General features: G+C 32.7%; 1 pseudogene; it reads right to left on the bottom strand.

Moving 5' to 3' along the window:
* Nucleotides 1–636: 636 nt before the first annotated feature.
* LOC146918839 (cation/H(+) antiporter 15-like) lies at nt 637–2,865 on the bottom strand (annotated as a pseudogene).
* Nucleotides 2,866–10,156: the final 7,291 nt, after the last annotated feature.

Here is a 10,156-nt window from a genome sequence, read left to right as displayed (position 1 = left end):
ACAGACGCTAATAGCGCCTGAGGTAGCCCTAATGTGCGAAATATTGCATTTTTCTCCCATTTTCGATCGTTCTTCCATTTAGAACTTCCTAGGAACTTGAAATGAATTTTCTTCACGTTGTATTGTCTTCAAAAACCTTTTAAGAACCATTGAATTCAATCTTCATATCCTTGATTTTTTATGTGATGTCTTGATTTGTCGATTTACATGATTTCTCACTACAAAACACTCAAAACACCTATGGAGTTGCATGATCTAGGATAAAAGTGAATTACAGCGGGGAATTTTAAAATCGGGGGACCAACTTCCTGAGTAGGTAAAAATAAAGGATTAAAATTGCAATTAAGCATTAATTTTATATACGTTCGTAATGAAAAGAGAACATTACTAAGTTACTACTCTCAGACAAACATGCTTTTTAAACTGGATAGATTTGTTTCTGTTTTCATGCCATTAGACACAAATAGAGCAATGTGTACCACTATAGGTAACCAAAATGGAACTGTAGAAATATCCTTTAGTTGGGGTGCCAAATCCAAATCCAAAACAAAATCTATTATCGTCTCAAACGTTCTTGAATTATCATAAAAAAAGTTGTTCATGCTATGCAGATTACCTCTTCACCAACCATTGTTATTATTCTGCCTTCACTATAAGCGCCTCAAAACCATCGTTATTGATGGGCATATGGTTGGATTGTTTTCCCAAAACCATTCCTCCATACCCATATTGTTGCACAACTAGCACAGATGAGCTTGAACCAAAATTGTTTGATGCCAAAATATCCCCTAAAACTCCAAGTTCTGGACAATCACACCATTCCAATAAGTTTAAAAAACTCGAGTATTCCTACGATTCCCTTGTCCAACTATGTATAAATCGCAACCAAATTTTTCTAGCTCATTAAGGGTTTTGGGAATATCTTCACTAGAATAGACATCAACTTCTGAATAAGATATAGAATCATTGTTGTTCATCGCTGTCAATCTAAATTCATTCACATACTCATTGTCTAACTCCTTCTGCTTCTCATTATCGATTATAGTAGATAGTATGCCTTGTGCTTCATCCTGACTTGAGGTGTCTACTATTGCAGCTTTATCAAATAAGAGCATCCGAACCACTGATAACCGAGATCCTAAGTGTCCTGTCATCCTCCATGCAATAGCTAAGGCTTCACGATCATTAGGACCTCCAACAAATATCATACAAATACCAAAATTCATTTTCGGTAATGACCCAAGATCACGATCAACAAATATTCCCACCGAGCAAGGTGAAATTTGCATCACATTCAAGTTTATATCTTTGTACACAACATTAGTTGTTTCGAGTGCACCTTCTGAACTTAGTTGTTTGTGGAATGGAAGTAGAATCAAGCTTGTACATTTTTCATTAGCTGAGTTGTATATGTCTTCATGAATGGTTTCATAGGCTGACAAAACATTTAAGGTTTGGACTCTGATAGCATCATATGCCTCTCCGAATTCTTCAAAGGTATTGTTAATTCTCTCTAACTCTATCTGGGATCTTGAAAGATTTTGTGTTCCAGATTGGCCATTAGGCTTCTCCATATGAGAAGCCACAAGTGCACCAACATGCCCAACAAGTTCAACAAGGTAAAGGGCAAAAAACATGTATAGCAGAAATTCTAGTGGCATTGAAAGATTCAATGAGGCTAATAACCCCTGCGGCCTAACGTGTATTGTGAACACATGCTAGAATCCTAAGTTCTGCATCAAGTCTGAGCTTTTGTATAGTCTTTAGCTTGTTCTGCTCGAATATCTTTCTTGGCTTGTATATGACATTGACAATAGGAGCCACCACCATAGTCATTAAAAGAATTGCAGAGGTTAAAACATCATAGGTTGGTGGAGAAAGAATCTACAACACATTATAACAAATCAAAGATTAAAAGTTTGTCATTATGACATGTGAGTTATTAAAAAGGGAGTAAATAATCATTTTCAACTAGACCGGTACCAATCTATCCCAGGCAAAGTTGAGCATTTTTAGAGCAACAACTCCTTTGGTATTGAGAAGCAATCCTACAACAAAACCATCTTGACTATGCATTCCAAACAAGAAAGTGGCAATCAAAGTACTTAAAATCTTTAAAACACACAACAAGAGTATAATTATAAGTGTAAAGGGCCAATTTGGATGATTGAAAATGCCCCACACCCAGAGCTTAAATCCGTTGCCACAAAAGTAGATCGGTGCTAGAAACCCGCAGCCAAAATCATCTGTCATTGCCACGGCCATGTCAGCAAATTTACCGTGAGGTAAAATCAACCCGTATACAAAAGCCCCAACAACGTCATGTGTGCCAAGAATATCTGTTATGTGTGAGAAAACCAAATGCCCCATCACCACAAAGACTAATTGAATATCATCCCATTCATCTCTTTCTGTCTTATGATCAATGACATTTACAATGATAGGATGCACCACAAAGATGCAAATGAAAACAAATATTATAGTGCTTAACACTGGGTATATTGCACCTTTACCATTAATTGCAAATGGAACAAATAATACAAATAAAATCCAAGCATACGTGTCACTGATCATAGATGCTGTTAATGCAACCTTACCAAGATCAGTATAAAGAAGTTTGAGCTCGGAAAGGGTATGAGCTATAATTGGAAAACCTGTCACAGTGAGAACTAAAGTCCATAGTATATAAGCCTTTGTTGTATTTTCTTCAAGTTCAGAACCATCACTGTTGCCATAAAATTTTCGATGTAGAAGGTATAAAGCCAGTCCCATCACCATTGGAAAAATGATCCCAAAAACTGCAATAGTTGCCGCTTTCTTTTTAACATGTAAAATGTTATTCAAGTTCATCTCCAAACCGCTTAGGAATGCATAATATATGAGACCAAATTGTTGTAGAACTTCAGTGTTGAACATATTACTTGCAGGAAAAAAGAACCTAAAAAGAGATGGGTAATAAGACGCTAGTAATGGTGGTAAAAAACCAACCTGCATTTAATAATTAGAACACCGACAAATTATTACAATAACACTTTTTTAATAGAATGAATTATATATGCAAAAAGTTAGATCTATGAAAAAACAATCATTGTGTCACTTTGTTATATTAATAATCAAATGTATCATGTGGTTCTTTAAGTTTAACGTTTGTAGCGGAGCAATCATTTTGATTTTTTTACTGTTAAATTATTCTTTTATGTCAATACTACCATGCATCGTTACCCTTCTAGTGAGTCTCCGTTAAAAAAAAATAGATGCGTGTCCGTCAGAATTGGAGAAAAAATTAAGAGTACATTAAAAGACTCATATGAAGAATATTAATCATCCGACTTGGAGTTTGAGGAATTAGATGATAACTCATATGATGACGTTAGGGAGTACTATCCTTCTTTTGTAATGCCAAAGTAGATGGTTGAAATTCATACTTTATTAAGGATTGTTACTAGCAATAGATAAATTGAGATATAGAGTTGAACAAAGATTTTGTGTGTGACATTAATTTATATAGCAAGTTAATGGAGAAATAATTTTTTTTATTTAAAACAGAGACTCAATGGAAGAGTAACAGTTCACACTATTAGTGACATAAAAGACCAATTTAAAAGTGACAAAAACTAAAATGATTGATCTGGTACAAACGTTAAACTTAAAGGATCTCGGGATGCATCTGACTTTTAAAACATATCCGCAAATACACACACATATTGAGATGTGTTTGTAGGTATGTGTAAAACTCGTTTTAACCAAAATTAATTTTACGTTCAAGTTTACATTCAACTCGTTTTATATACTCAATTTATTATAAGTCTAAACATTCTATTTTTACTTTTACGTGAATGCAACTAAATATATTTAATTTTTAATTCATTTTGATTTTGACGATATATATAAAATAAACTTTCATCATGTACAAAATCAATATACACTTATATCAAGTTATTACGACTACTTTGTCAAACAAAAATGTTAATACAATTTTTTTTTGAAACGATGTAATACTAATTGAGTCAAAAAGAAAAAGTTATTACTACAAACAAGATAACTCGTAAACTTGTATATTTACAGAGATCTGTAAAATGATGCGAGATTGATGAAGGAGTTTATAGATAAAGAAGAAAAGACGAGAAAAAAATACGACGAAGATGATTGTAGCAGCAATTGGGGGAAGATTGGTTTTTAGAACATTGCTAGTTTGCCATATTCGATTGGGATTAATCACATTTACTTCATCACATATAAATGGTGGGGAATTCTTCATAATTAACTCCTTTTTTTTATGATTCCTTCTTCTTCTTATACGCGACTTTTAATTGTGTATATGTTATGGTGGTCTCTTTTATTGACCCTTTTTCATTTGTGACTACCAACAAGAAGGCAATTAAGCTTAATGGTTGCGTTATTTGAATATGTATGATGACATAAAGGCTTAAATATAGGATAAAACAAACTACAATTATAATTTTAGTAAAAAAAAAAACCTAGTATGACAATATTTATCTATTTGAGGTGGCATTTAACTTGTTATTAGTTAAGATTTCCTTACCTTCCTATATATATATATATATATATATATATATATATATATATATATATATATATCCTCCTACTTTCAAAGTGTGCAACAATGACACCTCCAAACAACCGTAAATTTCTTTTTACTTTTCTTGGTATGTAACACGTTACAAACACACGATACAATTCTCGTTTGTCAACCTGTAAGTCAATAGGATTACATATATTTTTTATTCAAAGATTAATACATGTTTAATTTTCACACAAAAAATACGCATTTTAATTTTAGAATTTCTAACCAACCAAACATAAATTTTAATTTTTCCAAGTTCCGCAAATGTTTAATCATCTTTCTGAAATATAAACGTTCAATTATGTTTTTAGTCAATATAAAGTTTTATATTCCATTTTATTTTGTCACCAGATGATATGACATATTTAAAACTCACACGCACAACCGTGAGATCCTGAGTTCGAACTCAGTGAAGATGTAAAACCTAACAATATCAACATTGTTACATGAGCTACACCTTACATACTAAAATGTTGGTTTAGTCCATAGAAAATTAATTAATAAATGTTTTGTAGAGTTTCCAAATACAGTAGAAACTCTTTGAATTAATACTCGGTAAATTAATAAACTCTCTAAAATAATAAATTTGTCCGGTCCCGACTTGGGCCAATGTAAAAAATTGAAAAACTCGATAAAATAATAAGATAATAATTTTTCGGGAGATCCCTTTATAATTTTCGGTCCCAAGAAAATCATAAATTAATAATTCATAGAAACTAAAAAAATATATTAAGAATACATTGAACACATTTGTTCCTCTTGTTTACATTTACTGTACTTCAAAAGTTATTATTGATTTCCAATGCATATGAACACAATAGTTACTAATTTATGTTGAGTCCCAAGGTTCGCTGCAACGTAATTCTAAGAGGCATAGACTAATTTGCCTTTTTGTTTGGTATGTACAGTATAATTACTTAAAAACTCTTTAAATTAATAATTATTAATTTATTGATAAATTAATAACTCTCTAAATTAATAAATTTCTCCGGTCCTGACATTATTAATTTATAGAGTTTTAACTGTATAGGGTAAGGAAATTATAAATAATAAATATATAAACCCATACTTTCTTAATAAATTATTTAATTATTAATTAATTTAACATACTTTAGAAAGCTTGTGCAACACTATCACGTGGGCTTATGTTGGTCAAACATGAGTTTCTGTAATGAGTCCTGCTCTTTACCCAAACAATTTCGCTCATTCCCAAAGTAAAAGTCGAAAATGCCCCTACGCAACTTAACTTGCGCTAGTGCATTTGTTACGTATGTTAAGTCACGTTACGTGACTCAACATGCGTAAGTGTTATATGAACGTGACTTAAGTCACGCCAAACTACAGCACTAGCGCAAGTTAACTTGCGCTAGTTGGCCGGTGAAGAACAAACGTTTTTCCAACTTTGGTCAGCTTTTCAACATTCAATGTACACGTTTTTTACCACTTCACACGTTTTTTTTGACCATATTTATGGTAGTTACAACCTAGGTTCACATTTCTACCTATAAATACCCCTCCATACTTACCTAATTCCTCACACCATATCACTTTCTCCCCCTCCTCACTCTCTCCCTCTATTTCTCTTCTTTCTTTTCTTTTTTTCAATATTCTCTTTTGGGGTAAAAGGTGATCAATTTTCGTCGGGGTAAAATAGTGAGTAGCCAACTTGGGGAAGTGATCGACCCTTGGGATAATTTTAAACCTGTTTTTTTAACCGCAGAAACTTTTTACCGTGGGTAAAAAGAACTTCTTGTGATAAAAAAAAACAGATTTAAATTTAGCCCAAGGGTTGATGATGTATTTTCCCCAAGAAGGTTGCTCACTATTTTACCCCACGAAGATTGTTCACTTTTTACCCCAAAAAGGAGAAAATAAGTAGATTTAGTGAATAACTTCAACATTATTGTATGACAATTGTTGTAATGTGAGAATTATTAATAAAATAAGATATTGTTATATTTACTTTTATTTATATTTAGTCCATTTACTTTTATTTATATTTTGTCCATTTGCTTTTATTTTTATTAATTTAGTCCATTTACTTTTATTTATATTTAGTCCATTTGCTTTTATCAATAATTTAGAATAATGTTAACAAAATAATTTAGAATAAAGTTAAGAAAATAATTTAGAGTAATGTAAACAAAATAATTTAGAATAAAGTTAATAAATTAATTTAGATTAATGTGCACAAACTAATTTACAATAATGTTAAGAAAATATTTCAGAATAATGTTAATAAAATAATTTAGTATAAAGTTAAGAAAATAATTTAGATTAACGTAAACAAAACAATTTAGAATAATAAATTAATTTAGAATATAGGCCTTAAATGTAACAAAAAAAAAACCAAGGCATAATTGAAAATTATTTAGTGCATAGGTTTTATATGCACTAAATTCAGTCAAAAACAGTAAAAAAAAAAATCGTGTAAAACACAATAAAATCATGGTTGAATAACCCACCAAAGTCCAAAATCTGGTATGTGCACTAAATTGCGTAAGTTATAACATCCAACTTATAAAATTACGGCCAACTTATAACTAGCGTGACTTAAGTCACGTAGCGTGACTAAAGTCACGTTCATCTTATAACTGGCGTAAGTTAACTCACGCTACGTGAGTTAACATACGTAGGGGCAGTATGGACTTTTACTTTGGGAGTGAGCAAAACTGTTTGGGTAAAGAGCAGGACTCTTCTGTAATAATATAGTTTAAAACTGTTGACAGAGAGTATCGTGTGATCTAACCGTAAAGAAAAAACTAATGTGGACTAAAAAGAACTTTTGAAATTTTATAGGTATTAAAAGTATATTCATAATTAGTTTTTAATTAAATACATCATTTGTTTTTAGTATAAAATAAAATATGTTATTAGTTTGTGCAAATATATAAATTTGTAGTCCCTAAGAAAACAATACTTGATAAAGGTTATATTGTAAATGTGTTATTCTCATTCATTCATCAAACTAATATATTTGATTAACTCAATTAATTTTAGTTATTGTTTATTTGAATTTAAATGATTTTAGATAGATTGTCAGATGCTATGCGTAACATATTGGAAGCTAAGTTCACAGAAAATGAAGTTTTGCTAGCTGCTAAAAACTTAAAGCCTCATGCTGCCCCGGGGCCGGACGGAATGCCTACTTTATTTTATCAACAGTTTTGGAGTATAGTTGGCAAGGATGTGACTTCTTTTGCTTTGAAGATTCTCAATGGTGGTGGAAATCCGAGCAACATTAATTATACATATATTTGTCTTAATTCTTCCGAATATCATTGGAAAATTTCAAAGTGCTTTTGTGTCGGGACGTTTAATTACTGATAATGCCTTACTAGCTTTTGAATCTTTCCATTATATGAGGAAAAAAAGAAAAGGCAAGAAGGGGTATGTGGCGTTAAAGCTAGATATGTCAAAAGCATATGATCGTATAGAGTGGAATTTCTTGATTGAGGTGCTTCAGTCAATGGGTTTTTCTCAGAAATGGCAGAACTTGATTTTCAATTGTATTTCCACTGTTTCTTTCTCTGTTTTGTTGAATGGAAGTCCTTGTCAGAAGTTTTATCCTCAACGAGGTCTCCGTCAAGGAGACCCTTTATCTCCTTACCTATTTATCTTATGTGCTGAGGTTTTTTCTGGGCTTCTAAATAAGGCACAAGCAAAAAAGGGTCTTCATGGAATTCAAATAGCTAGAGGAGCTCCAAAAATTAATCATTTATTTTTTGCAGATGATAGTCTCATTTTCTGTAGGGATTCTTTTCAAGATTCTCAGACCATTCAAGAAATTCTTAATACTTACCTGATGATCGTAAAATTTTGTTCCAAGGTTGGATGCAAATTAAGGCTGCTGAGCGTCATTCAAAGTATCTAGGGCTGCCTGCTTTTGTTGGTAGGTCTAAGAAACAGGTTTTCAATTTTGTCCAAGATAGGGTGTGGAAGAAGCTGAAAGGTTGGAAAGAAAAATTTCTATCAACTGCTGGGAGAGAAGCTTTGATCAAATCAGTGGTTCAAGCTATTCCTACGTATGTGATGAGTTGTTTTCTACTTCCGATGGGTTTATGTGAGCATATTGAGAGTATGATTAGTAAGTTCTGGTGGGGTAGCAAACAAGGTGAACGTAAAATCCATTGGATTAAATGGAAGACATTATGTAAGGAAAAAAAGAAAGGTAGGATAGGCTTTCGAACATTTCATGAGTTTAATCTTGCAATGTTGTCTAAACAAGGTTGGCGTATTATGCACAACGACGACTTATTGATCTCACAATGTTTGAAAGCAAGGTATTTTCCTAGAAGCAATTTCTTGAAAGCTTCAACTAGTTATTGCCCAAGTTATACATGGAGAAGTATTTTGCAAGCACGAGTGGATGTTATTGAGAAAGCTGATATTTGGAGAGTAGGAACTGGTCGTCTAATTAATGTATGGGAGGATAATTGGCTTCCTTATCAAAATGGACACAAGATTTGGTCCCCTAAACCCCCTAATTGTGATATTATGTTTGTTTCAGATCTCATTCACCATGATATTCGATGTTGGAATGCTCCTTTAATTAATGAAATTTTTCTACCTTTTGAGGCTCAACAAATTCTTCAATTGCCAATTTCTTTCTCTCAATTGCAAGATGAATTTATGTGGGGTGCGTCACGGTCAACTACTTTTTCTGTGAAAAGTTCATACCATTTCTTAAAGGCAAGGCGTGAAGCAGATGGCTCACATAGCTCAACGCAGGACAATAATTACCAAGTGTGGAAAAAATTATGGAAAATAAAAAGTATTCCAAAACACATCCATTTTGCTTGGAGGATTCTACAGGAAAAACTACCAGTAAAAAATGATCTGTTTAAAAGAGGAATAAGTAGCGATCCATTGTGTGCTCTATGTGGGGAACATAATGAGACAATTTCACACCTCTTTATGGAGTGTCATTGGTCAAAGCAGATATGGTTTGCTTCCACTTTAGGTGTGGTATTTAATTCACATGATTCCAGGTATGTCCCTTTTCACAAGTGGCTAGAGGAAAATATTATTGATGTAGATGAGGATGTTATAGTCCATGTTCTGGCCTTGTGTTATGAAATATGGTGTGCTAGAATTAATAAATGTTTTGAGGGGACTCATGTTGATGTGGCTGCCACTATTCAAAAGGCACAAAGATCTATTGTGAATTTTAAGAATGTTAGTACGGTGTTGGTGGAGACACTAAGTGGAGGTCCAATTTTACCAATATCTGATGTTCATTGGACACCTCTTTTTAGTGGTTTCTATAAGCTTAATGTTGACGCAGCGGGTCCGATAGAGGGTGATAAGTGGGGTATTGGTGTTGTTGTGAGAGATTATGAAGGTGTTGTTGTTGGTGCTAGTTCTTGGCAAGTAGTTTCATTACCAGATTCAGAGGTTGCGGAAGCCTTAGCTATGCGGAAAGGTTTGGAATTTGCAAAAGACATGTCTTTTCTGAATCTTATAGCAGAATCAGATGCTTTAAATGTGGTTTCAGCGTTGAATGCTCACCAACAATCTTCCAACTATGTTGGCTCTATTATCCAAGATTGTATTAATTTTAAGGGTAGT

This window comes from Medicago sativa, chromosome 5 (genome assembly GCF_051527215.1).
Source record: "Medicago sativa cultivar Bolivia chromosome 5, Bolivia_mono, whole genome shotgun sequence".
Taxonomy (NCBI): Eukaryota; Viridiplantae; Streptophyta; class Magnoliopsida; order Fabales; family Fabaceae; genus Medicago; species Medicago sativa.
The sequence above is the reverse complement of the archived record's forward strand: the minus strand, read 5'-3'. Positions and strand labels throughout refer to the sequence as shown.